General features: G+C 34.4%; 9 non-coding genes across 9 annotated transcripts; all 9 read right to left on the reverse strand.

Annotated features, from left to right (window-relative positions):
* Positions 1-11,127: 11,127 nt before the first annotated feature.
* LOC141681939 (U2 spliceosomal RNA) lies at positions 11,128-11,322 on the reverse strand. The gene has a single exon (XR_012559353.1). It is a non-coding gene; the product is annotated as a U2 spliceosomal RNA (small nuclear RNA).
* A 900-nt stretch (positions 11,323-12,222) lies between these two features.
* Positions 12,223-12,381, reverse strand: LOC141681171 (U1 spliceosomal RNA). The gene has a single exon (XR_012558613.1). It is a non-coding gene; the product is annotated as a U1 spliceosomal RNA (small nuclear RNA).
* Positions 12,382-12,991: 610 nt separating this feature from the next.
* LOC141681921 (U2 spliceosomal RNA) lies at positions 12,992-13,188 on the reverse strand. The gene has a single exon (XR_012559335.1). It is a non-coding gene; the product is annotated as a U2 spliceosomal RNA (small nuclear RNA).
* Positions 13,189-14,078: 890 nt separating this feature from the next.
* Positions 14,079-14,236, reverse strand: LOC141681159 (U1 spliceosomal RNA). The gene has a single exon (XR_012558601.1). It is a non-coding gene; the product is annotated as a U1 spliceosomal RNA (small nuclear RNA).
* A 442-nt stretch (positions 14,237-14,678) lies between these two features.
* Positions 14,679-14,874, reverse strand: LOC141681637 (U2 spliceosomal RNA). Its single transcript, XR_012559064.1, has one exon. It is a non-coding gene; the product is annotated as a U2 spliceosomal RNA (small nuclear RNA).
* An 897-nt stretch (positions 14,875-15,771) lies between these two features.
* Positions 15,772-15,930, reverse strand: LOC141682197 (U1 spliceosomal RNA). The gene has a single exon (XR_012559598.1). It is a non-coding gene; the product is annotated as a U1 spliceosomal RNA (small nuclear RNA).
* A 611-nt stretch (positions 15,931-16,541) lies between these two features.
* LOC141681922 (U2 spliceosomal RNA) lies at positions 16,542-16,737 on the reverse strand. The gene has a single exon (XR_012559337.1). It is a non-coding gene; the product is annotated as a U2 spliceosomal RNA (small nuclear RNA).
* Positions 16,738-17,642: 905 nt separating this feature from the next.
* On the reverse strand, positions 17,643-17,801 carry LOC141682147 (U1 spliceosomal RNA). Its single transcript, XR_012559549.1, has one exon. It is a non-coding gene; the product is annotated as a U1 spliceosomal RNA (small nuclear RNA).
* A 611-nt stretch (positions 17,802-18,412) lies between these two features.
* Positions 18,413-18,608, reverse strand: LOC141681601 (U2 spliceosomal RNA). The gene has a single exon (XR_012559029.1). It is a non-coding gene; the product is annotated as a U2 spliceosomal RNA (small nuclear RNA).
* Positions 18,609-27,643: the final 9,035 nt, after the last annotated feature.

Below are 27,643 nucleotides of genomic sequence, written 5' to 3' on the forward strand. Positions count from 1 at the left end.
GATGTAGAGCTTTCTTGACTGTTACCGGAGTAACAATGTACTCCACCTCCTTTGCTGTAAAAACGATGCTTGGAGTCCCATCCTTACCACCATCATCATAAAGTCCCGTTCGCCAGAACGTCAGAACTTGAGTTCCAGATAAAGTGCATGGCTGCGTCAAAGCGAACCCTATTTCACTGTGAGCCAAGAAGTCCTGAACAAAATGAAGTTTTGACGGAGCGTCACTCTTGGTTAGAATGGCAGTGTAGTTGTTGGGGATGAACTTTTCTCCATTAAAGATTAGATGCTTGGGTGCCATTGAAAAAGAAGTGAGAAATAAGAATGCCTGAAAGGTGTTTGGTAAAATGCCTGTGTAAAAACTGTTAGAGAATATAGAGAGAATAAGAGAAAAGAGAGAGAGTATAGAATACAAAAGTAGATAAAAGATTTAAAATCTTTTCTCTCTTTAGTTATACACGCCACTTGACAGCAGTTAAGACGAATTGGAACAGTCTTTACACCTGTCAACCATTTAGTAGTTAAGACAATAGTTAATGGGCACGGGAAATAAGTAATGATTACTATGCACATGCAGTTTTTCAATAAAAAAAACTATTCCCACTAAACAAATGATTATGACTGTCTTTATCTCACTTAAACCAATATTCTGAGAAAATAGAACCGTTCAAGTATTGACAAAAATAAATCAAGTAAATAAATACTGCCACGTAAGCATCAGAACTTGATTATTATCAGAATTTAAAGGTCATCAGAATATGGCTTTTGTACTCAAAAAGTGAATGTTTATTTCTGTAATTCTTCACACAAATACTGATAAGGTTTCTGCAGAACTTAATCATCAGAACTTCCATCAGAACTTGTCCTCAGAATTTATGCAACTGACACTTAAACTGTTCATCTAAAACAACATTGATCACCATAGTAATTTTCATCATTCATATGGAGTGTAAGTGTGTGTTTTAAGCAAAATATCAGACAAAGAGTAAAGTCTGATTCACTTAGTACATCTTAGAAATAAGGCATAACTAAGAACTTTGCTCAAAATCTGTCATTAGTATGAAGTCTACTGTAGAATGAGTTCATGCACGAGTCCACCTCAACTGTCTTGTGTTCATTTTATGCATCTTTTGATATTCTTTTTCACAGGAGCTCCTCAGTGTAAGTGAGTCACAACTGCTTATCAGAATTTATACTATTATCAGAGTATTTCTCCAGTAATCAGAGAATGTGAAAAGTCACCAAGAAAATTTTATTTTGCTTTTCTAATGCATATTACTTAATACCAGCAATGCACTTGAGTCTTCCCTTCCACATATATTTTTCTCTAGATCTCAAAGGAGTACCTGATATTTATTTCTTTTCTTAACTTTTTCTTTTGATAAGTGAGGCTTATCAACACTACATCCATAAGATTTACCAACATCAGAACTTAACAGATAAGAAGCACTATTCTAGTTTTTGACTTAGTAATAAGATACACAAAGTAAACCTAGCCAAGCTCAATATCAGAATTTGCTTGTGTTAAAAGATTTCCACATAAACAATTACTTCAAACATGGGATCTTTAGTATATTAGAGACTACTAGGTCATCATCTAGCACAGTTATCCTCATTGGATTGAATAGTCACAAAAATATTCATATCACTATCAGAGTTTAGAAATTCACATCAGACAACAATCAGCACTTAGGTAAATTTCAATTTAAGCACAGATTACATAAAGATAGTAATATCTGTAAATACTAATCATAAGGTCTGATGTATCAGAACATAAACTAAACAGATTTAGAGAAAGAACCTGAAACCATTCCAAGTTCATTTACCAATCTTGTAAAAGTAGCTTCACACAGTGGTTTTGTGAAGATATCTGCTAGTTGTTGATCTGTTGGAACAAAATGCAATTCCACTGTACCTTCCATCACATGTTCCCTTATGAAGTGGTACCTAATGCTGATGTGCTTTGTCATTGAGTGTTGAACTTGTGGCGCCCTCCAAACCCGGGTCAGAAGTTTGGGGTCCACAACACATACTCAATATATAAACCTGTATATAAAATATTATTTGTAATGACCCTGCTTTAGATAACCACGGATCGTAACAGGTTAAAGTATGAAAACAAGCCACAACCTTAACTTTTATTACAACGCACCAAATCCCAACTAATTTAATTTATAAATGATATGAAATTATTCTTACAACCTTACTATCTCACTACTGCAATAAGCTCCTGCTAGCTCAATCAATCATAATCTGGAATCCTAGCTCGAACATTGAACTGGGAAACCTCGCTATCAACCGTATCCTTCTTAACTGTAGAATACATAAAAAGATTCGCAAGAGTGAGCTAACTAGCTCAGCAAGTCATATTATCAATAACTGAGGTTAAACAATAATAAACGAGGTGATTCAAAGGAATCAAGTTTCTTGTTAAACAACCAATAGAATTGGATATTCATTTTAAGTTTTTGAAACCAAGGTTAGGCTGCTGATCAGTCACGCACTAAACCCGAGCAAAGCATATAGCACTGCTCTAACTACTGGATCCAAGGCACACATTGGCCTAACTTGACCATCGATATGGTCTGACCACGAATCTGGTCCACACAAAGAAAACTATCCAATTCTAAAACATTTCAATATGATAAATAATAGAGTTCAATAAAACCAGATCATAATCAATAACAATAAAACATTTGTAAAAGAACATGGTAAAAATTCATGGTTACCGAAAGGGTATGTCAAAGTACATAAAAGAAGTGGCCTTCAGCCGGTAGGAGAATCGGGTATTATATGAATAGTGTTTTTACAAGGTTTTAGTACTTTGATATCACAAGGTATGGTTGAGTATAAAAGTTTTTGTATGTTCAAACAATTCTGTTTCAGTATTTGGTATTTGATGGATATATATTTGTGGAGTAGTATTGTATTTGTGTGGTTTAATATCTGGTAAATCAACAAGAAATGGTTCACAAAGAATAAGGCTTGCGGCTTAAAGATCAAATGATGTGGCTCAGGTTCAAGGCTGAAGGATTCAAAGTATTTACGGTATAAAACAGAGCTATTTTGGGTATTAACAGTATGTCACAAGAGAATTTAAAAATATTTGCTTTATATCTCAAAAAAGGTTTAGAAGTACTTGCCTTATCATAATCACTTTCAACTTCACTTGTACTTGTCTAATGACTCCATTCAACAATCACTCGTCTGCTTTTCTTATGCCTCGCTTCTATCCTCTGATTACTTGCTGTATTTTCTACATGTCAATTCTATTTTCTGATCACCTTCTTCCCTTTCTTACGCCTTGCTTACTCTGCTAGGCATTATAAATATCTATTAATATTTAACTCATACGATTCTATTCGATATACACTTCCATCTACCCTTCATTTCACCCAAATCCGATTAACGGATTGAAAGTTATGCTATAAACAAGTAATCACCGAATATATGGACTGACAGTCAACCAACAAGTCACATATAACACATAACACGTCATATAATCAATGATATATCATTTATAAAGAAGTCTCGGGTCATAAACAGGCTTTCAGGTAATCAAAATGATTTTTAAAACATTTTTCGGAATTAAAACGGGTCGTTGGATCAATTTCAGAGTAATAAACAGGGATCGGTTGGCCAGTTCTGGCTTCGAAACAATTTTATAATAATTATCGAGCCTTGGAAATAATTTAGAATAATATTTTAAAGCTCGAAACTATTTTTCGGAATTTTTAAATCATTTTTAAATAATTAAATCCAATTAAATAATCAATTAAATCAATTAATAAATAATTAAACTAATTAATCAATTAATATTTAAATTAATTGATCAATAGAATAATTATTATTAATTAAAGTTAATTAATTAAGTAATTTAGATTTATTTTTTAAAATTAAAAATAATTTTCAGAATTAAAATATTGATTTTAAAATATTTAAAATAATTTTTGAAAATAAACTATAACCAGAAATATCATTTTTATAAATTTTGAAAACAGAAATCAGGTTTTTGTAGGTTTTTAAAACAGAAGTGCATAATTTGCAAATTTTCCAAACTAGGGGGGGTCGAAATGCAATTCGACCACCCTCCTTCCTCAACCTCGCCGGCGGACGGCCGAGAAGCCATTAACGGCGACTCGCCGCCGCGCAAGCTCGCCGAAAACACACCATAAAGCTCAGAATGGTTCAAAAACTCAGGGAAATGTGTGGGTAATTGCCAGGAACTTATTCCAGTAAACAAATCAAGCAAACAAACTCTTATTTAGCCGGATTTGTGCCTGGAAACGAAGAACTCCGGCGAACTTTCAAATCACAACCACGGGCACTACAAGCAACGTCGATTAGCAAGGTATATATGAATAGATTGCAAATTTCAAGGGGAACAAAACCCATTATCTCTCAACATCTGTTAATCCCTATTTAAGAAACCCCCAATTTTAATCAAGAACATTCGAACGAATATAAACCCTAATTATACAATTCGAGAATCAAACCCTAATTTGAACATGTTATTGAACTCCAAATTGATTATATGACATACCAAAATGATCAGGAAGAAAAGATCTACAACATGCAAGCATCAAATCATCCAAACAATAACTCGAACAAAAATTCACACTTTTAATTCTTAATAATTCGAATATAAAGTAGTTTATAAGAAAATAACCTTTAATTCTCGGTTGAAAATGATGGCTGAATCGGATAGGAAATTTTTCAGGCTTCGATTCGAGTATATACACGCCTTAATCCGATATCGGTAACGCCTCCGAATTTTTGTTTGATTACGAAGAACAGTTTATAATTATAGTATTTTCTCCGTAAAAACTCTGTAAATGTTGTTTGTAAATGATTTCTGGTACGAAATAAAATACGATAAAGGCTATTTATAATTACGAAAAATTAGTATCCCGTTGGATCATTCTGGATATAAAACGGTACGTTTATTTATAAAAACTGATCCAAACGGTATCGATTTTCGGAATAATTATCCAAATCAGTACAATTTGTACTGCGGTCTTGGTCTCAGCGCCTGGTTACACGTATTACGAGGTGATAATTATGATAGTTTAATAAAAAGCTCCCGTTTATCGAAAATACGAGTTTTATTGATTTACTGAAATGAATATTGTATCGAAAATGTTGCGCCGGGACCCGCGCAGGACAAACCGTACGCCGGATCGAAAAAGTCGAAACATGGAAAATGCTCTAAATATTGCAATTAGGTTAGGAAGGAGTTCTCGGAAGAGTTGCGGGTTCTAAAAATGTAAAAACGGATGACGTCGGTTGGTTCCCGTTTCTATAAAATAGGTTTTAAATACCCGTACAAAGATTTTATAAAATTCATATATTTCCTATAAAATCATAAATCAACATAAAAATAATTAGGAAGATATGACAATTACCTATATTTTATTTTGGACATATAAAAATTAAAATACTCAATTAATATTATTTTTAAACATCCAAACACCTTTAACACTTAACATATAATTCACAGAATAGATACTGAACACATATAATAATTATTTATTAGCAAAAAAAAATAATTACATGATATATCCCGGATATTACAGAACTAGATTACCTGTCATAAAAATAGCACTTTGATTATCACAGTAAATGGGTATTTTAGAATATGTTAACCCATAATCCAGTAACTGATTCTTCATTCAAAGAATTTGTGCACAACAGCTTCCTGCAGCAATGTACTCTGCCTCTGCAGTTGATTTGGAAATTGACTTTTATTTCTTTCTAAACCAAGAAACTAATCTGCCTCCAAGAAATTGGCAGCTTCTACTTGTGCTTTTCCTGTCAATTTTGTACCCTGCAAAATCTGCATCTGAGTAACCTATTAGCTTAAAATCTGATTCCTTAGGATACCACAATCCTAGATCAGTTGTACCCTTCAGGTACTTGAAAATTCTTTTCACAGCTGTTAAGTGAGGTTCTCTTGGATCTGCTTGAAATCTTGCACAAAGACATGTAGCATACATGATATCAGGTCTACTTGCAGTTAGATAGAGTAGTGAGCCAATAATACCTCTGTAATTAGTAATATCTACTGATGTACCAGTATCCTTATCCAATTTTGTTGCAGTGGCCATAGAAGTGGATGCACTTGAACAGTCTTGCATTCCAATCTTCTTCAACAAATTTCTGGTGTACTTAGATTGAAAAATAAAAGTTCCTTCTTCATTCTGCTTGACTTGAAGGCCCAGAAAATAGCTAAGTTCTCCTATCATACTTATTTGATATCTTGACTGCATTAGCTTGGCAAACCTTTTACAAAGTCTGTCATTTGTAGAACCAAAAATGATATCATCAACATATATCTGCACCGAAAGTAAGTCCTTTCCATGGTTGAGATAGAATAAAGTTTTGTCAATAGTCCCTATGTTAAATCCACTTTCTAGAAGAAACTGAGCTAATGTCTCATACCATGCTCTTGAAGCTTGCTTAAGGCTATAAAGTGCTTTATCAAGTCTATAGACATGATTAGGAAATTTTGAATCTACAAAACCTGGAGGTTGTTCAACATATACATCTTCTTCCAATTCTCCATTAAGAAAAGCACTTTTTACATCCATTTGAAAGACTTTAAACTTTTTGTGAGCAGCATAAGCCAGAAATATCCTTATGGCTTCCAATCTAGCAACTGGTGCAAATGTTTCATCATAATCAATTCCCTCCTGTTGAGAATATCCTTTTGCAACCAGCCTTGCTTTATTTCTTGTAATTATGCCATCACTATTAGTTTTATTTCTGAACACCCACTTTGTACCAATAACAGATCTATTCTCTGGTCTTGGCACTAGGGTCCAGACTTTATTTCTTTCAAATTCATTTAACTCCTCCTGCATTGCTTGCACCCAATCAGCATCTTGAAGAGCTTCTTCCACTTTCTTTGGTTCAGTCTGAGAAAGAAAAGAATGATAGAGACATTCATTTGATGTTGCTGTTCTAGTTCTAACACCTGCTTTAGGATCTCCAATAATCAAGTCATGTGTATGTGCTTTAGTCCACTTTCTTGCAGATGGAAGGTGATCTCTAGAACTGGATGCTCCCCCATGATCCATGCTGTCTCCATTGACATTTTCTAATACTACCCCTGAAATTATGCTCTCTGAGTTGGATCCTTCAGAATTTGAGTTTCCAGAATTATCAGAACTTGGCCCATCAGAACTTAATGAATCAGAACTTGAAGAGCCTGTTCTAGGTTCTGATGCTTCTTGAGATGTGGTTGGATCTTCAATATGCTCCCCCTGCACCGGTGCATTTTCCTTTGGCGTAGTCACCACAGTTTCGATAACATCAGAGTTTAACCCATCAGAGTTTGTGGTATCAGGATTTAGACTATCAGAATTTACAGAATCAGAATTTAAAACTTCATTCTCAAATCTCAGCTGATCATGATCATTGAAATCTTCAAGTCCAATAATCTTCTTATCATCAAAAGAGACATTGATAGATTCCATGACAACCCTTGTTCTTAAATTGTAGACTCTGAAGGCTTTTGTGGAAAGTGGATATCCAACAAAAATTCCTTCATCAGCTTTTAGATCAAATTTGGATAGCTGTTCAGGATGAGTCTTAAGAACAAAACACTTGCATCCAAATACATGAAAGTACTTCAGATTTGGCTTCTTTTTCTTCAACATCTCATATGGTGTCTTTCCATTCTTGTTGATAAGTGTTGCATTCTGAGTAAAACAAGCAGTATGCACAACTTCAGCCCAAAAGTAGGTTGGTAACTTTGCTTCATCAAGCATAGTTCATGCAGCTTCAATAAGAGTTCTATTCTTTCTTTCAACAACTCCATTTTGCTGTGGAGTTACAGGAGCAGAGAATTCCTGCTTTATTCCATGGTCTTTGCAGAACTCTTCCATGATCAAATTCTTAAACTCAGTGCCATTGTCACTTCTTATAATTTTCACAGAGTCTTTGACCAATTTATCCAGTTGTTTGACATGATCAATCAAGATAGATGCAGTTTCACTTTTTGTGTGCAAGAAATACACCCATGTGTATCTGGTAAACTCATCTACTATGACCATAGCATATTTCTTCTTTGCAATAGACATGACATTCACTGGACCAAATAGATTAACATGTAGTAGGTGATAAGGCTCAAGAATTGAAGATTCAGTCTTGCTCTTGAATGAAGATATTCTTTGTTTTGCCTTTTGACATGAATCACAAAGGCCATCTGGAGAAAATACTGATTTTGGCAGTCCTTTCAGAAGATCTTTCTTGACTAGTTCATTTATATTGTTAAAATTTAAATGAGAGAGTTTCTTGTGCCAATCCCAACTTTCTTCAATTGTTGCTCTGCTTAACAGACAGATTGCAGAACCATCAGAACTTGTTAAAAGCTTGGATTCATAAATGTTACCATGCCTGTATCCCTTCAGAACAACTTTGCCTGTAGATTTGCTTACAACTTCACAGTGTTCTTCAAAGAAATCCACATGATAACCTTTGTCACGAATTTGACTAACACTCAGCAAATTGTGTTTATGTCCTGAGACTAGAGCTACTTTTTTAATGATGACATTCCCAAGATTGATATTGCCATATCCCAGAGTTTTTCCCATGTTTCCATCTCCATAAGAAACTCATGGGCCAGGTTTCTCCACAAAGTCTGATAGCAGGGCTTTATTTCTAGTCGTATGTCCTGAACATCCACTGTCCAGAACTAGGATGTTTTTCCTATTACCCTGCAATCACAAAAACCACTAATGATTAGTTTTAAGGACCCATACTTGCTTGGATCCTTTGGCCTTATTAAGTTTGTTAGCATTTGCAGTGGATTTAACTTCAGAGTTTATGCTAACATTTTTCTTATCAGATTTTACAGTATCAGACTTTGCATCAGAACTTACACTAGAAGGAATAATGCTAAATTTCTTTAAAGAAGGTTTTATTTGATAATAATCATAGTATAAACTATGATATTCCTTACAAGTATAAATGGAATGCCATAAACTACCACAATGAAAACAAGGATTTTGTGGTTTAAACCTAAGTCTGACTCTTAACTCCTGATTTAGGAGGTAAAGAGTTTATATCCTTATTCTTCCTGCAAAAAGAAGCAAGATGGTTAGAGTTTTCACAGTTATAGCATTTCTTTCTAGGAGCATTAGGAACAGACTTATAATTATTGCTTTTATTCACACCTTCCTTTCTATTCCTATTTTTCCTAGGTGGCTTTACCTTGTTTACATTCTTAATCTCTTTCAGCTTATACTTAAGCTGCTTCTTTGTTATGAAGCCTATGTTAACTTCAGCTGGTTTATCCTGTTTTAATTTGTCAGAAGTTGACTCTGCCTTAACCTCTGTCTCAATATCTTTCATCTTTTCAGAATCAGACTTTACATTTTTAGCTACAAACTTAACAGGATTAACCTTTGACTTAGTAGTCTGTTTAACAATAATTGGCTTAATCTGTTCAGTTCCTATTTCACTTTTATCATCTCTATAACCTAAGCATTCTTTCCAGTTTGCACTACTTAGCAAATTCTGAGTTGTTCTGCCAGAGTTAGTCCAAGTCCTGATAATCTCTCTTTCCTTTTCTAACTCAGTTTTTAGAGATTGATTCAATTTTAACAATTCATCTCTAACATAAAAAGCATCATCTCTTTCTTTCTAAGTTTGATGGAACATAACTAACTCTTTTTCTAAATAGTCATTCCTTTTCTTAAAATCCAGATTTTCAGAAGTTAACCTATCACATGTTAAAGTCTGATCTCTATAGCTAATGAATATGGTTTTAAGATAAGATCTCAACTCAGTAATATCATCAGTATGAAAAGCATAAGTTGTTTGTGGTACTTTTAACTCAGCAGCATCAGAATTGCTATCAGCATTTGCCATCATGGCATAGTTCACCTCATCTTCAGATTCTGAAGTGTCTGTCCAACTTTTCTTCTTTGTGACAAGGGCCTTGCCTTTGTCACTCTTTCCTTTCTTGCAGTCAGGAGATATGTGGCCTCTTTCACCACAATTGTAGCATTTAACATTTGAGTAGTCTCCTCTGTCAGACTTTCCTTCTTTGCCTTCTGATTTTCTGAAACTCTTCTTATCAGAACTTCCACTTTTCCTGGAAACCTTCTTTCCCTTTCTGAATTTCCTGTAGGCTATCTTTGTGATACCCTTCACCATAAGAGCACACAATTTCATCATCTCTTCATCAACATCCATCTCAGATAGACTTTCAGTTTCTGAATCCTCATCATTATCAGAACTTGATGAATCTGAATCAGACTTTGTGATGAGAGACTTTCCTTTGCCTTTCTTTGAGACAACCACTTTGGGGAATTCCTCCTCGGCCTTAAGAGCAACTATCCTTGACTTTCTCCCATGCCTCTTGCTTCTTTGATCCATCTCAAGTTCATGAGTCTTGAGCATACCATAAATTTCATCAAGAGTAGTTTCATCAAGAGCATAGTTGTCTCTTATAGTAGTAGACTTCAAATCCCAACTTTCAGGAAGAGCTAACAGGAATTTTAGATTTGAATCTTTAAGATCATATTCCTTGTCCACCAGTGACAGATTATTCAAGAGTTTGACAAACCTGTCATATAATCCAGTTAATGACTCATCAGCTTTTGAGTCAAAGTGCTCATACTCTTGAGTGAGTATAGTCTTCCTGTTCTTCTTGATTGCATCAGTTCCCTGACACCTTGTTTCCAAAGCATCCCATATCTCCTTTTCAGTCTTGCAATTAATTACCCTGTTTGACATGACATTATCAATGGCACTATGTAGCAAATGCCTTATCTTTGCATCCTTGGAAATAGATGAGATATCTTCTGAAAACTAAACACAAATCATTATTAGACATGACATCACAAATATATCTAACATGGAAAACCAGAACTTTATTATTTATTATTGTGCATTATATTATAAAGGGTGAAATTGAAACTATATTACTTATTGTCGTTAAATATTATATTAAAATGGTGAAATTGAGGCATTAGTTGTAAATTGTTACATTAAGTTAAATTATATTTGAAATATATCATCGTAGTTTTAAACTTTAATCTGGAAACAATCGGAATGGCAATTTTTTTCTCCGACAAAGAGTTCGTGTCCTTTAAAAAAATTATTAATTCTTTGTTTTGGTGGGGGTGCGCCAGGGCCGAGCAATAGTGCAACACTTAGGCGATGCATGAAGACCTCAATGGCAAGCTATTGTTAGGATCTTCCCCGATAAAAAATTAATTTAATATCGTGTTGACCATTGGCCCAGATATCATATATTAAACTGATAAGAACAGATACTACAGTTGATCTTAACCAAAAGTCCGAGAAAGGTATGAATGAACAAGCTATCTGACCTTGTTTATATGGATGAATTCGGCACATCTATCGAAAAGTATCTCGAGGTGGTACGGAACTCCACGTACATATAAACTACTAATGTAAGCAATGCTGTAAAACATGGAATAAGATATGAATATGAATTGTTAGAGTACATACAAATTGACTTTTCCCTGGAAAAATAAAAAATAATAAACTGTTGAATTAAGTGCATAAAATGTTTTTCCAAAATATTTAACTAATAATATGCAAGTCAACTGCTTTTCTATCACTCTTGTTGCATTACGAATTCCTATTCAGCTGCTTGTTGCAAATTTTATGCCACCACACCCAAAATCAAATTTAGTATGTTGCGAGACTTGTGTTTTATTTTTAAATTTAAACTGAAACTTAAACGAGAAAGCAATACCGGGTAACACCTTAAATATGAATGATGCGAAAAAACCGTGTTGTGATAAACCATATGCATCTTTAGTTTCACGGTTTTTGTCATTGTTGCGGAAAATAAAATTAAAAAAACTCCACGTAAGAGGAGAATTAATTTTAAGCACAATATGTCATCATACTTAAAAGAAAACGAAACCCTTAACGAGAACAAGATAATGGCGCAGTACAATATATGTGCATGTTGATGTTTGAAATTGTAAATATTTACCTCACCTATTATTTCTTATTTTAAATTATGATGAATTTATTTAGTGAGAGACTATAAATTCATTTATGTGTTAATAAGAGTAATTTTTACTTGAAAATATTTAATAAAATAATAACTTTAAATAAATGAAGTTTTTAATTAATTAATCCCGAATTTTAGATTTTGCCACCCAAAGTTTAAAATCCCCTTGGTTTACCAGGTGTCATGAAATTCAGTAATATACCAAATTATGTAATATAGTTCGCGGGGCCGCGCGAATGCAAGCCTCCTAACACAACTTATGATGTAGGCTCCACCACTTGGGTAGACCTTAGGCAAGAACCCATCCAAAGTGCAATGGAAGTCACTTCCCTAGGCCATGGACTTTAATGATCGACCATTGACCCCATCCAGGTAAGTAAGTTTTCATGTAGGCCGTATATCTCTATTTATAGCATTGTTGGAATATTTTACCTTAGATCGGTCGATGTGGGAAGTTCTCAGAGCAGACTTTTGTTATCAACAATAGTGTAAATCTTGTGATGATGTATTTGACTATAATTTCGTAGTGCAATTGACATGTAATTTAAATTTTGGGAGTTATTTGTCTTAAATAAAAAACACAGAATATCTATATCTCCAAACGTAAATTCTTACACCACCAGTACCTTTATGCAGTTTGTGGCCAATGAGTGAAAATAATTTTGGGTGACATAACTCGGTTCGTTGAGCACAGATCGAAATGAGGTACAATATTTGTACTTGAATCTGGAAAACCAGAACTTTATTATTTATTGTTGTGCATTCTATTATAAAGGGTGAAATTGAAACTATATTACTTATTATCGTGAAATATTATATTAAAAAGGTGAAATTGAGGCATTAGTTGTAAATTGTTACATTAAGTTAAATTTATATTTGAAATATATCGTCGTAGTTTTAAACTTTCATCTGGAAACAATCGAAATAGCGATTTTTTTCTCCGGCAAAGAGTTCGTGTCCTTTAAAAAATATATTAATTCTTTGATTTGGTGGGGGTGCGCCAGGCCAGAGCAATAGTGCAACACTTAGGCGACGCATGAAGACCTCAATGGCAAACTATTGTTAGGATCTTCCCCGATAAAAAAAATTAATTCAATATCGTGTGGACCATTGGCCCACATATCAGATATTAAACTGATAAGAACATATACTACAGTTGATCTTAGCTGAAAGGCCGAGAAAGGTATGAATGAACGGGCTATCTTGACCTTGTTTATATCGATGAGTTCGGCACATCTATCGGAAAGTATCTCGAGGTGGTACGGACCTCCACGTACATATAAACTACTAATGTAAACATTGTTGTTTAGCTTAGAATAAGATATGAATATGAATTGTTAGAGTACATACAAATTGACTTTTCACTCGAAAAATAAAAAATAGTAAACTGTTGGAGTAAGTGCATAAAATGTTTTTCCAAAACATTTAATTAATAATATGCAAGGTAACTGCTTTTCTATCACCCTTGGTGCATTAAGAATTCTATTCAGTTGCTTGCTGCAAATTTTATGCAACCACACCCAACAACAAATTTAGTATGTTGCGAGACTTGTGTTTTATTTTCAAATTTAAACTGAAAGTTAAATGAGAAAGCAATACCGGGTAACACCTAAATATGAATGACCGTATTGTGAGAAACCATATGCGTCCTTAGTTTACACGGTTTTTGTCATTGTTGCGAAAAATAAAATTAAAAAAACTCCACGTAAGAGGAGAATTAATTTTTAAGCATAATATGTCATCAAACTTAAAAGAAAATGAAACCCTTAACGTGAAAAAGATAATGGCGCAGTACAATATATGTGTGTTGATGTTTATAATTGTGAATATTTACCTCACCTATCGTTTCTTATATTATATTATGATGAATTTATTTAGTGAGAGACTATAAATTCATTTTCATGTTAATAAGAGTAATTTTTACTTGCAAATATACAATAAATAGTAATAACTTTAAATAAATGAAGTTTTTAATTGATTAATCCCGAATTTTAGATTTTGCCACCCCAAGTTTAAAATCCCCTTGGTTTACCAGATTTCAGGAAATTCAGTAATATAACAAATTATGTACTATAGTTGGCAGACCGTGCGAACGCGGGCCCCTAACACAAATTATGATGTAGGCTCCACCACTTGGGTAGACCTTAGGCAATAACCCATCCAAAGTGCAATGGAAGTCACGTCCCTAGGCCATGGACCTTAATGATCGCCCAATGACCCCATCAAGGTAAGTAAGTTTTTATGTAGGCCGTATATCTCTATTTATAGCGTTATTGGAATATTTTACCTTAGATCGGTCGATGTGGGAAGTTCTCAGAGTAGACTTTTGTTATCAACGATAGTGTAAATCTTGTGATGATGTATTTGACTATAATTTCGTAGTGCGATTGACATGTATCAACGATAGTGTAAATCTTGTGATGATGTATTTGACTATAATTTCGTAGTGCGATTGACATATAATTTAAAATAGCTTTGGATGACATAGTAACTCGGTTCGTTGAACATGGATCAAAATGAGGTACAATCTTTGTACTTGAATCTGGAAAATCAGAACTTTATTATTTATTGTCATGCATTCTATTATAAACTTTCATATAGAAACAATCCAAATAGCGATATTTTTCTCCGGAAAAGAGTTCATGTCTTTTAAGAAAATATTTATTCTTTGTTTTGGTGGGGCTGCGCCATGCCCGAGCAGTAGTACAACACTTAGGCGACGCATGAAGACCTCAATAGCAAGCTATTGTTAGGATCTTCCCCAATAAAAAAATTAATTTAATATCGTGTGGACCATTGGCCCACATATCAGATATTAAACTGATAAGAACGGATATTACACTTGATCTTAACCAAAAGGCCGAGAAAGGTATCAATGAACAAGCTATCTGACCTTGTTTATATGGATGAGTTTGGCACATCTACCGAAAAGTATCTCGAGGTGGTACGAAACTCCAGGTACATATAAACTGCTAATGTAAGCAATGCTGTAAATCTTGGAATAGGATATGAATATGAATTGTTCGAGTACATACAAACTGACTTTTTCCTCAAAAAATAAAAAATAATAAACTGTTGGAGTAAGTGCATAAAATATTTTTCCAAAACATTTAATTAATAATATGCAAGTCAACTGCTTTTCTATCACTCTTGGTGCATTACGAATTCCTATTCAGTTGTTTGCTATAAACTTTATGCAACCACACCCAACAACAAATTTAGTATGTTGCGAGACTTGTGTTTTATTTTGTAATTTAAACTGAAACTTAAACGGGAAAGCAATACACCTTAAAATATGAATGACGCGGAAAAATCGTGTTGTGAGAAACCATATGCGTCTTTAGTTTCCAAGGTTTTTGTCATTGTTGCGGAAAATTAAATTAAAAAAACTCCACATAAGAGGGGAATTAATTTTTAAGCACAATATGTCATCAAACTTAAAAGAAAACAAAACCCTTAATGTGAACAAGATAATGGCGCAGTACAATATATGTGCATGTTGATGTTTGTAATTGTGAATATTTACCTCACCTATCATTTCTTATATTATATTATGATGAATTTATTTATTGAGAGACTATAAATTCATTTGCGTGTTAATAAGAGTAATTTTTACTTGCAAATATTCAATAAATAGTAATAAATTTAAATAAATGAAGTTATTAATTGATTAATCTTGAATTTTAGATTTCGGCACCCCAAGTTTAAAATCCCCTTGGTTTACCAGGTTTCATGAAATTCAGTAATATAACAAATTATGTAATATAGTTGGCGGGGCCGCGCGAACGCAATCCCCCTAACACAAATTATGATGTAGGCTCCACCACTTGGGTAGACCTTAGGCAAGAACCCATCCAAAGTACAATGTAAGTCACTTCCCTAGGCCATGGACCTCAATGATCGCCCATTGACCCCATCCAGGTAAGTAAGTTTTCACGTAGGCCATATATCTCTATTCATAGCGTTGTTGGAATATTTTACCTTAGATCGGTCGATGCGGGAAGTTCTCAGAGCAGACTTTTGTTATCAACGATAGTGTAAATCTTGTGATGATGTATTTGACTATAATTTCGTTGTGCGATTGACATGTAATTTAAAATTTGGGAGTTATTTGTCTTAAATAAAAAACAAGGAAAATATATATCTCCAAACGTAATTTCTTACACCACCGATACCTTTATGCAGTTTGTGGCCAATGAGTGAAAATAGCTTTGGGTGATATAAAAACTCGGTTTGTTGAACATGGATCGAAATGAGGTACAATCTTTGAACTTCAATCTGGAAAATCAGAACTTTATTATTTATTGTCGTGCATTCTATTATAAAGGGTGAAATTGAAACTATATTACTTATTATCGTGAAATATTATATTAAAGAGGTGAAATTGAGGAAATATTCGTAAACTGTTACAACAAGTTAAATTATATTTGAAATATATCGTCGTAGTTTTAAACTTTCATCTGGAAACAATCGGAATAGCGATTCTTTTCTCCGGCTAAGAGTTGGTGTCCTTTAAAAAATTATTTATTCTTTGACTTTGTGGGGGTGCGCCAGGCCTGTGCAGTAGTACAACACTTAGGCAACGCATGAAGACCTCAATAGCAAGCTATCGTCAGGATCATCCCCGATAAAAAAATTAATTTAATATCTTGTGAACCATTGGCCCAGATATGCGATATTAAACTGATAAGAACAGATACTACACTTGATCTTAGCCAAAAGGCCGAGAAAGGTATAAATGAACAAACTATCTGACCTTGTTTATATGGATGAGTTCGGCACATCTACGGAAAAGTATCTCGAGGTGGTATGGAACTCCAGGTACATATACACTACTAATGTAAGCAATGCTGTAAAGCGTGTAATAAGATATGAATATGAATTGTTCGAGTACATACAAATTGACTTTTCCCTAGAAAAAGAAAAAAATAATAAACTGTTGGAGTAAGTGCATAAAATGTTTTTCCAAATCGTTTAATTAATAATATGCAAGTCAACAGCTTTTCTATCACTCTTGGTGCATTACGAATTCCTATTCAGTTGCTTGCTGCAAATTTTATGCAACCACACCCAACAAGAAATTTAGTATGTTGCGAGACTTGTGTTTTATTTTAAAATTTAAACTAAAACCTAAACGGGAAAGCAATACCGGGTAACACATTAAATATGAATGATGCGGAAAACCCGTGTTGTAAGAAACCATATGCGTCTTTAGTTTACACGATTTTTGTCATTGTTGTTGAAAATAAAATTAAAAAAACTCCACGTAAGAGGAGAATTAATTTTTAAGCACAATATGTCATCATACTTAAAAGAAAACGAAACCCTTAACGTGAACAAGATAATGACGCTGCACAATATATGTGCATGTTGATGTTTGTAATTGTGAATATTTACCTCACCTATCATTTCTTATATTATATTATGATGAATTTATTTAGTGAGAGACTATAAATTCATTTGCGTGTTAATAAAAGTAATTTTTCCTTGCAAATATTCAATAAATAGTAATAACTTTAAATAAATTAAGTTTTTAATTCATTAATCCCGAATTTTAGATTTCGGCACTCCAAGTTTAAAATCCCCTTGGTTTACCAGGTTTCATGAAATTCAGTAATATAATAAATTATGTAATATAGTTGGCGGGGCCGCGCGAACGCAAGCCCCCTAACACAAATTATGATGTAGGCTCTACCACTTGGGTGAACCTTAGGCAAGAACCCATCCAAAGTGCAATGGAAGTCACTTCCCCAGGCCATGGACCTCAATGATCGCCCATTGACCCCATCCAGGTAAGTAAGTTTTCATTTAGGCCGTATATCTCTATTCATAGCGTTGTTGGAATATTTTACCGTAGATCGGTCAATGCGGGAAGTTCTCAGAGCAGACTTTTGTTTTCAACGATAGTGTAAATCTTGTGATGATGTATTTGACTATAATTTCGTAGTGCGATTGACATGTAATTTAAAATTTGAGAGTTATTTGTCTTAAAGAAAAAAACAAGGAATATCTATATCTCCAAACGTAATTTCTTAAACCACCGGTACCTTTATGCAGTTTGCGGCCAATGAGTGAAAATAGCTTTGGGTGACATAATAACTCGGTTCTTTGAACATGGATCGAAATGAGGTACAATCTTTGTACTTGAATCTGGAAAATCAGAACTTTATTATTTATTGTCGTGCATTCTATTATAAAGGGTGAAATTGACACTATATTACTTATTGTCGTGAAATATTATATTAAAAGGTGAAATTGAGGAAATATTCGTAAACTGTTACAACAAATTAAATTATATTTAAAATATATCGTCGTAGTTTTAAACTTTCATCTGGAAACAATCGGAATAGCGATTTTTTTCTCCGGCAAAGAGTTGGTGTCCTTTAAAAATATATTTATTCTTTGATTTGGTGGGGGTGCGCCAGGCCCGAGCAGTAGTGCAACACTTAGGCAACGCATGAAGACCTCAATAGCAAGCTATTGTTAGGATCTTCCATGATAAAAAAATTAATTTAATAACTTGTGAACCATTGGCCCACATATCAGATATTAAACTGATAAGAACATATACTACACTTTATCTTAGCCAAAAGGCCGAGAAAGGTATGAATGAACAAGCTATCTGACCTTGTTTATATGGATGAGTTCGGCATATCTACCGAAAAGTATCTCGAGGTGGTACGGAACTCCATGTACATATAAACTACTAATGTAAGCAATGCTGTAAAGCGTGGAATAAGATATGAATATGAATTATTTGAGTACATACAAATTGACTTTTCCCTAGAAAAATAAAAAAATAATAAACTGTTGGAGTAAGTGCATAAAATGTTTTTCCAAATCGTTTAATTAATAATATGCAAGTCAACTGCTTTTCTATCACTTTTGGTGCATTACGAATTCCTATTCAGTTGCTTGCTGCAAATATTATGCAACCACACCCAACAAGTAATTTAGTGTAATAACCCCAAAAATTTTGGACTTTTTGTAACCCTTATGAATAGTAATTTTGCTGATTATGCTGATTAAGGAAATTTTTCATGCCACTCTATGTAGGAATTCTTTTATTGATATTCTAAGATCTTATTAGTACTCCATAAAGTATATGAGTATATGTAAAGATCGTGAGAATTCAAATTCGAACACTTTGATTTTTCCCGAAAATCCACCAGATACCGAAAGAATTGAGTATAAGGTAACATGATTAAAATGATTTAAATTCAAGGATTATAAGTAAGGATCATTAAAGGACTATAAAATATTAAGAGAGGGTTAGGGAAGCCCAAGTAATAAGATCCCGGATATGATTCCTCAAACGATCAACGAGAACGAGAGTTAAACGAACCGTAAAACAAATAAACGTCCAAGGGGAAAGCACATGCAAGTAACATGAGAAGGAAGCTTCTAAGATAAGCTAAAACATGTGGTTAGAAGCAAGGTGACATCATCACACCACAAGAATGAGACATGTGGCAAAGTAGTGATGCAAGCAATGACATAAGCAAGTGAAAACAAGATATTTAGCCAATAATTAACCACAACCATGCATTCTTTGCACAAATATCAAGGCAAGACAAGCAAGCAAAAGCTCTCCCCCATTTCTTTCTTCTTCCATTCGGCCTTTTCAAGAAATGAAGAAATAGATTTTCAAAACTCAAGTTCTAGGCCATGGAAAATTACAAGGTTTGTTTTCTTGGATCCTATATTTCATAACTTAGTTATACCATGAGTTTAAGATCAAGATTCCATGGTTTGCTTAGCTAATCCACTCATCAAAGATAATGATGAATAGTAGTGAATAGTAACTTACTTTGATTTTCTTGATTTTCATGAAAGCTTAAGGTTGATTAAGCATAGATCAAGGTTCCTAGAGGCTTGATAGTGACTACCCACTCTCCAAGGAAGGTAGAAACTCTTGAACCCTTAATTTTAAGTTTGGTTTGTTTGGATGATAATGGTGCTTAGATGAATGGGTTTAGTTTGATGTTGATGGATGTTGGATTGTTGTTGAATTGATGATGATTTGGTGTAGTTTAAACTTTGGAAATTGTTAAGTTATAGCCGTCATAATGCCCGATTTTCTATAAACTATTTTCTATAAGTAACGACGTTTCGGCAACGAACCATTACCCCTCGCCTTACTTTGAAACCTTGGTTAAGGCCCTTAAATGACTAATTGAAGTATGAAACAATTATGTAAAGTCTATTAGGCAGTTGGTAGGGTACTCGCGAAAGAATCGCCTTAATATTTTTAATGGTTAATTTATTAAAAATGGTGATGCCGAGGGTACTCGAACAACTTATGTGATTCGTTAAGTGTAGATGTGACCATAAGCGAACGTTAGGGTTCAATTAGTTAAAGTCTAGTTTCTTAAGTGACCGGGGTTTAATTCCGACTTATGTTGTTGTTCATAGGTTATCGGTCCCACTCTAAGCTTAAGTCTATCCGGGAACACTCAGGCAAGTTTTCTACCCGTTATACTGTTGTTGTGATGTATATATGTATATGCATTATCTTGTGATAAGTGCATGACTGTTATTAGCAAATCTTGCAATATATTGGAGCATGTTGATATGGTATATATATGCATGTTATGAAATTTTGATATTCTATTATCAATTCAAATGCTTAAAAACTACATAGTACCTATGCTAGAGATAAGCAGTTGTTGCGTATACCCTTAGTATAGGGGCCCCAAATGTGAACATTTTCTAAACCGGGAGTCGATGTTCCCGAGTATAATATATATATATATATATTTCAAAACTATTAATCGAATAAGGTTTATTCGATAAATTTATTTTAAATAATGAATATTAGTTGAATATTCATTCGAGGACTTATGACTCCATTTATTTTATTTAATGAATATTAGTTGAATATTCATTCGTGGACTTATGACTCCGTTTATTTTATTTAATGAATATTATTAGTTGAATATTTATTCGAGGACTTATGACTCCGTTTATTTTATTTAATAAATATTATTTTGAACATTCATTCGAGGACTTATGACTCCGCTTATTTATTAAATAATATTCTTTATTTTATTAAAGAATAATGTTTCGATAATCAAACTTATTTTCGATTATTCAAATAAAGCTCGTACTTTCGTATAAGTATATCTTTGGTTATTTATTATTCATTTCAAGTATGAGTTTTTAAAACTTCTACTTCATTTATTTTTATAAAGATTATCCTTTATGGGAATATTATTTAAATAATAATATTCAGATATTCTCCAACATATCAGGACTGATTTATTTTATTAAATCAGCATTACTCCAAACATTCTCAAAAATGTTTTCGAGTCTTCAAAATGATTTTAAAAGTTAGAGCGGATCCCAAAACTCATTTTCAAATTTAAGATCTTCCTTTCGAAGGGGATTTAAATACTCGCTTAAAAATTTGAGGGATCCGGCTCTATGGTGTATTTTATATTCGCAACGAGGTTGCTGTTTTGAGAAAACAATTTGATTACATGTCCAATGTTCGGGAAGTAAGTCCATCTAATTGAGTCGGCATAAGCGACAGGCCGGGGTACGGTCTATCAAATTGTAAGTGGCTGGGTGGCAGTCCATCAACGCGTAAGAGGCCGGGTGGCGGTCCAGCACAAGGTCCTAATACGGCCAGGGTGATGACCGGTGAGGGATTCATCCAGCTACTAGTAGAAACGGTTACTTATTGGTATCTTTGCCTGATCAACAAGATATCGGGTTTATGCCAAAATTCTTTTCTTTCCAAATTCATTGGATATTACAACTTTGTTCATACTTTACATGATAGAGGTTTTCAGAAAATGTATGAGAGATATATATGGATATATATATCGGGACTTAATGAAGTATCTCGTAACTTCATTTCTTTTGAATGATATTTCAAAGATTGAATCTATTCAAATCTTATCTTGTAGTCTCATCTATGTGATGAACCTTCGAAAACTGATTATACCTTGAACAGTGGTAGTTCAAGTAGTATTCGGAAAAGATATAAGTATATTGGAGTATCTTGTAACTTCATCTTTTCAACTTATATCTAGTTAATGATTATCTTATGCATGACAAAGATTTTTAGAAAAACGTTGAGACAAGGTTAGATATATGAGATCACCTTGCAACGATATTTTTTATACAGTTATAAACTGGAACTCTGTGTATATTACACATGGTAGAGGATTTCAAGATTTTGAAAAGTATATATACATATATACTAAATATTTTGCGACTTGGTCGCATTAAGAGATCAAACTTGGTTCATTTCTTTTGACCATGACTTTCATGAGTACTATGAGAATGCTCATATATTGTTAATCATTATACATATTATTTCGGTGGGCTTGTTGCTCACCCTTGCTTTCTTCTTTCATCACACAACAACAGATAGACTAGATGAACAGGACCAAGCTCCCAATTCGTGAGCGGATAGGAAACGTTCCGTAGTTTCCTGTAGGCGTTGATGCCGTTGTAGCTGAGGTAGGAACTACCAATAGGCTAGGCTTTCAACTTTTATTGTACCAGACTTTATGTATATTTATGAATTGTAATAATGGAAAATAATATGTAAATTTATTCAGAAACCCTTTTGAGGTGTAATGACTTATAATTGTGAAATAAAATGACTTGTGTTATTTTTGGTATTCATCTCTGAGACTATAACTTGTGGTGTGTGTGTATATTGTTGGGTCACAGTACGCAGTAGTTGATTGTTTATTAAGAATTAGGTGGTATTAAGGGAAATTGAACTCGTGACAACCTGGATCCCCGACCCCGGATTTGGGGGTGTTAGAGAAATGGTATCAGGGCTAAGCGTTATAAACCTTAGAGATGATGTGACGTTAAGATAATAAGTTCACTAAGATAATAAGAACTCTTGCCAAGTTCATATTCAGACTACCTAACGTAGTACTGCCAGCTAAAACCCTTATGAGAACCCTTATAAATATCGTGATAGAAGCGTAGTTCGTTATCGTATATGGTAGTGGGACTCCGAACCCTGAAGTTCAAGAGCAATAATATGATGATATTTTAATACATATTGGGGATCAGATTGTGGATCCAATGGAGCACCCTAATGAGGGACCAAATGATGTTCATATTAAGGATGTAGCGGTTGAGGATGTTATCCCAGAAGGGATTGTTGCTGAAGAGGATTATGTGGAGGATCCTGACAAGAACGAAGAAAGGACCGATGAGGAATGGATGACCTTGGTCAAGACGACTACCAGAGGTAGGATTGACCGATAACTACCATAGTTTCATTCAAGTTTGTAAAGATAGTAGCCCCTTTAACACGGCTTACTTGTAAGACTGAGAAGTTCGAATGGACAGAGAAATACGAGAACAGCTTTTAAGAACTGAAGCAAAGGTTGGTGACGGGCCCTATGTTGGCGTTGCCGGATGGAAAAGGAGATTTTATGAAGTGTAGTGACGCTTCACACAAGGGCTTAGGGTGTGTGCTTATGCAGCATGGTAAGGTAATCGCGTACACGTCAAGACAATTAAGGGAATATGAAATTTGATATCCCCCAATGATCTTGGGCTCACGGCAATAGTTTTTCCCTAAATATTGGAGGCACTACTTTTATGGAGAAAAGTGCGAGGTTTACGCAAACCTCAAGAGCTCAAGTATATTTTCACGTAGAAAGAGCTCAACATGCGCCAGAGGAGGTGGTTAGAGCTAATCAAGGATTACGATTATGAGATTCTTTATCATCCAAGAAAAGCCAATATGGTGGTTGACGCCCTTAGTAGAAAGGAGAGACTTAAGATGATAATGTGTTCGGAAGAACTGGTAAGAGATTACGAGAAAATGGAAATATAAGTGAAGGTAACCGGAGCCGGTACCGAAAAGCTGTTTGAGATTGTAATACAACCCAAATTATTGAAAAAGATCATATTGTGCCAAGAAAAATTGATGAATGAAGGCAGAGAGCCAATGACTGGAGAAGAGATTAATACCGAGAAAGATGATAAGGGAATAATGAGGTGTTCCTACAGAATTTGGGTTCCAAATGTTCAAGAGCTTAAAGATGAGATCTTAGATGAAAGCCCTAGTTTAAGGAATAAGATTTACAGCAAACCCTGAACGTGATAGTCAGGGAGGTCGCCATCAAGATAGAAGGAACCCATAACATAATGAAATGGAAAATGAGGATTTAAAACATGTAGGATGACCCCGATTATGGGGAGGAGGAGGGAACGTTCAGACTAAGGAAACAGAAGTCGAGTAAGGAAAGGAGACCCGAAACGGTACTCCTATATGACAATTCATGGACCTTTCTAAATAGAACTTAGACTATTATCCCCAACCACCACCCTGAGGAATCAATGCGGTGATAATTTTTTTCAGGACTTTTAAGTCGCTAAACTCTCAGAGTTCCAAGGAACAAGCTGACCCAGTCGAGGCAAGAGCCTGGCTAAAAGAAATAGAGGAATGATTCGAGATTCTAAATGATTGACGAAACACAAAAGACTGTTTTTATCACTTACCTTCCTAAGAGATAGGCCACCCGCTGGTGAAACACCAAGAAAGGCATGGAGCCAGAGGTTATAATAAACTGATTAAAGTTCAGTCAATTGTTTTGGGAAAGTACTTCCTAAGGTTATGGAGATAGTGTAAAAGCTTTAGAGCCGAAACGAAGGCGGACGAGTATGATAAATTATGAATCTAAGATTTTAAAAGTTGTCAAGATTTGTTCTGAGGACTAGAATCCCAGAACGACGTGATGTTTGAAGTCAATGATTAGTGGGTTCGTGAAATGATTGCAAGAGAGAGGAAAATAAAAAGAAACTGAAGTGGAAAGGAATATAAATGCAATAGAGTTTGAGGTATGATAAGGGAGTTGGGTATGAAGAAACCCTAAAGACTCGTAGCAATAGAAATAGAAAAGTATGTAATCGTCAGGATGAGAGTGATTCACCATGAGTTAAAGCTGATGGATGAAGGCATGAGAGATACATATATTTTATCCCCTTTAAGTTGGGAGGATTCGAGGAAACCTCGAGATAGTTCGAAGGATAAACAATGAGACGCAGATAGACTGAGGAGACAAGAGAGTAAGAAATTAGGAAAACTGGATGAAGGAAGTGACTTCATGAATGTGAAGTGTAAGACCGGGGGCATGATACCCAGAAAGAGGGACGCCAGGTATAAAAGATATCCCAACACTAAGATGACTGTTGAGATAAAATAAAGAGGTAAACGAGTAGTTAGAACTAAAAAGTTCACGTTGAACACGACCAATATCTTCTAGAACATCCCTGTTATCATTACTAAATCAGGCAAGAAAAGAGGATAACCGTTGTTATCTTTTGGAGGCCATATTGATTGACCTCATTTTGAATAAGGATGCTATTGTGAAATTAGGTATAGACTATCGAGGTGGGAATAATTGAATAAGATAATCTATCAAGGATAAATGACTTGATCTATCCATGGAAAGATGCATGTACCTTTTTAAAGGTGGAATTAAGGATAGAACCTCGATAACTTGAGATGAATCCTAGGGGAATGCATAAAGGTTGGCATTTCGCCATTAATAGGGACAACATGAGTTTTGGCAGTATAAATTAAAAAGGATTAAGGTAACAACAACCTCTAAAGATCAGTGGAGAAAGTTTCCAGAACTATATAGATAATGGTTCTAGTATTAGTAAATGGTATCTTGATATGCCATGTACCTAGGGAGTACCAGATGAAGAATTTAAGGATAACCTTAGAGGTTTTACAAGGAAAAGGGTAATATTCAAAGTTCTCTCGAATAGAAATTTTGATAAAAGAAATATGACATAATTATAATAATGCCAGGTAGGCACGTGTTGAACCATAAGAAAGTATAGATCGACCCAATGAAGGTCGAGATTGGTGAAAACAAGTAGGACCCAAGATAAGAGAAGTCCTAAGTATGATCGAGAGTCAGTCGTGACAATGTTAACCTCTAAAAGACCGAGGCAATAACTTATGGGAAAATGGTGATATATTTTTTTCTCACCAAAGCGAAAGGAAGAGCATTTTCACACAAGCAGTGATTGGAAATGAGGTAGAAAATTTAGTTGAAGTTCATTTAAAAGACATTGATTGTAAAGAAATTTTAATATCAGGAAAGGCCAAAGAGGTGGCCGACACTTTAAGTATAAAGGGACAATTATAGGCGCTCGTGCCAGAGGAATACAGAGATGATGGTTAAAGCCGTGAAGGTTATATTTTGGTATGGAAGATTGACATTGCTTCTAATGGTTATGTGATACTCAACCATAATAGTAGTTTGGTAAAGATTGAATTCATATTAATCGCCGTGAGCGGGCTATCTATCTTAGAAGGTCCTATCTTGAGAATAAGCCAGGACCATGTTTCAAAAAGGACTAAACGAACCTTTGAGTTATGTCTTCTATTGAAGGCATATGATTAAGAATGGTATTAACCTGCTATCGTTGCTTTGGTTGAAACTCTTCTGCAATTTTATCTGCTTCATGTCATGAATGTACGTCAGGATCTGGAGTGTTCTTCATGAATTATGAATGGTGATTATGTTAACTCCTTAGAAGAATTCGATAAGGTAGGTATGGACTTTTTATGGTTAGATATTAAGATTTCATGGAAAACGAATGAGTATAGTAGGTCCGTGGTGGACTATAGTAATGCATCAACGATTCTTTGAATAATGAGCCGATTACAACCGTGAGAGTTGTATTGTAATGGATGTTGAGATTGAGTACCACTAATCGGGTTGTGGTGATGTATAAGTTATTATTGATAGACTATTTAAGTCGATTATCTACCTATTAAATATTTATTCCTTCTTATCAATAGAGGGCCGTATTACTATACGAGGAAGGTTGCGATGCAAGCATAGAATTCTAATAACGATGTTGTCTAGAATGAAATCCCAGATTCGATTTTCGATGTCGAGGGATTTTCGAAGGTGATTGTTTATAAGCTCGAGCAAAAGCATGGGACCATAGAACGATGGACGAAATAGTAGATATTCAGGAGTGTGAAATGCGATGCTATAATACTTGATGTTGATATATATACACATATGTTTTGTTCTCTTATGACAAACCTCTATAGTTCAGAGGTAGATTCCAAGCTAGATATTTTTGTGGCAGTATTCTTTTCATATACAATTCTCTTCAATTCGTTCTTTTCTCTCCTTTTCATTTTGTATAAGCCGAGAAGAATAACCCTTCCAGAAGGGGAGGTATTGCCGAATGACTATCTATCTGTGTGATAGAAGCCTAGTAGGATACCACATGTTGTTTAATTACTTATCAAGTACTAAAGGCTGGCCACTTTCTGTACTAACTATGCAATATAACAATTGTTCATGATCATAGTGATCTCTCAATAAATTCTTTTACTTCTATACGAAGGACCAAGCTTTCGAAGATGGAGACAGCTAGAGATGAAGTGGTACCAAGTACGGTGGTATTCCGATTCTAACGCATTCGTGATACTAAGGTTAACGCGATTATTAAAAGGTTATAAAACTCTAGCGAGTAAAGGTATATCTAGAATAATATTCTGTACGGAAGATAGTAACGATTACGAACTGGAAAAGAATGGGTATTGAGAAGTAAAAGCTATAATGCTAGAAGCTATGATGAGAGTCTGTGCAATAGACTTGAAAGAATTTGGAATGA

This window comes from Apium graveolens, chromosome 8 (assembly GCF_009905375.1).
Source record: "Apium graveolens cultivar Ventura chromosome 8, ASM990537v1, whole genome shotgun sequence".
NCBI classification, from domain to species: Eukaryota; Viridiplantae; Streptophyta; class Magnoliopsida; order Apiales; family Apiaceae; genus Apium; species Apium graveolens.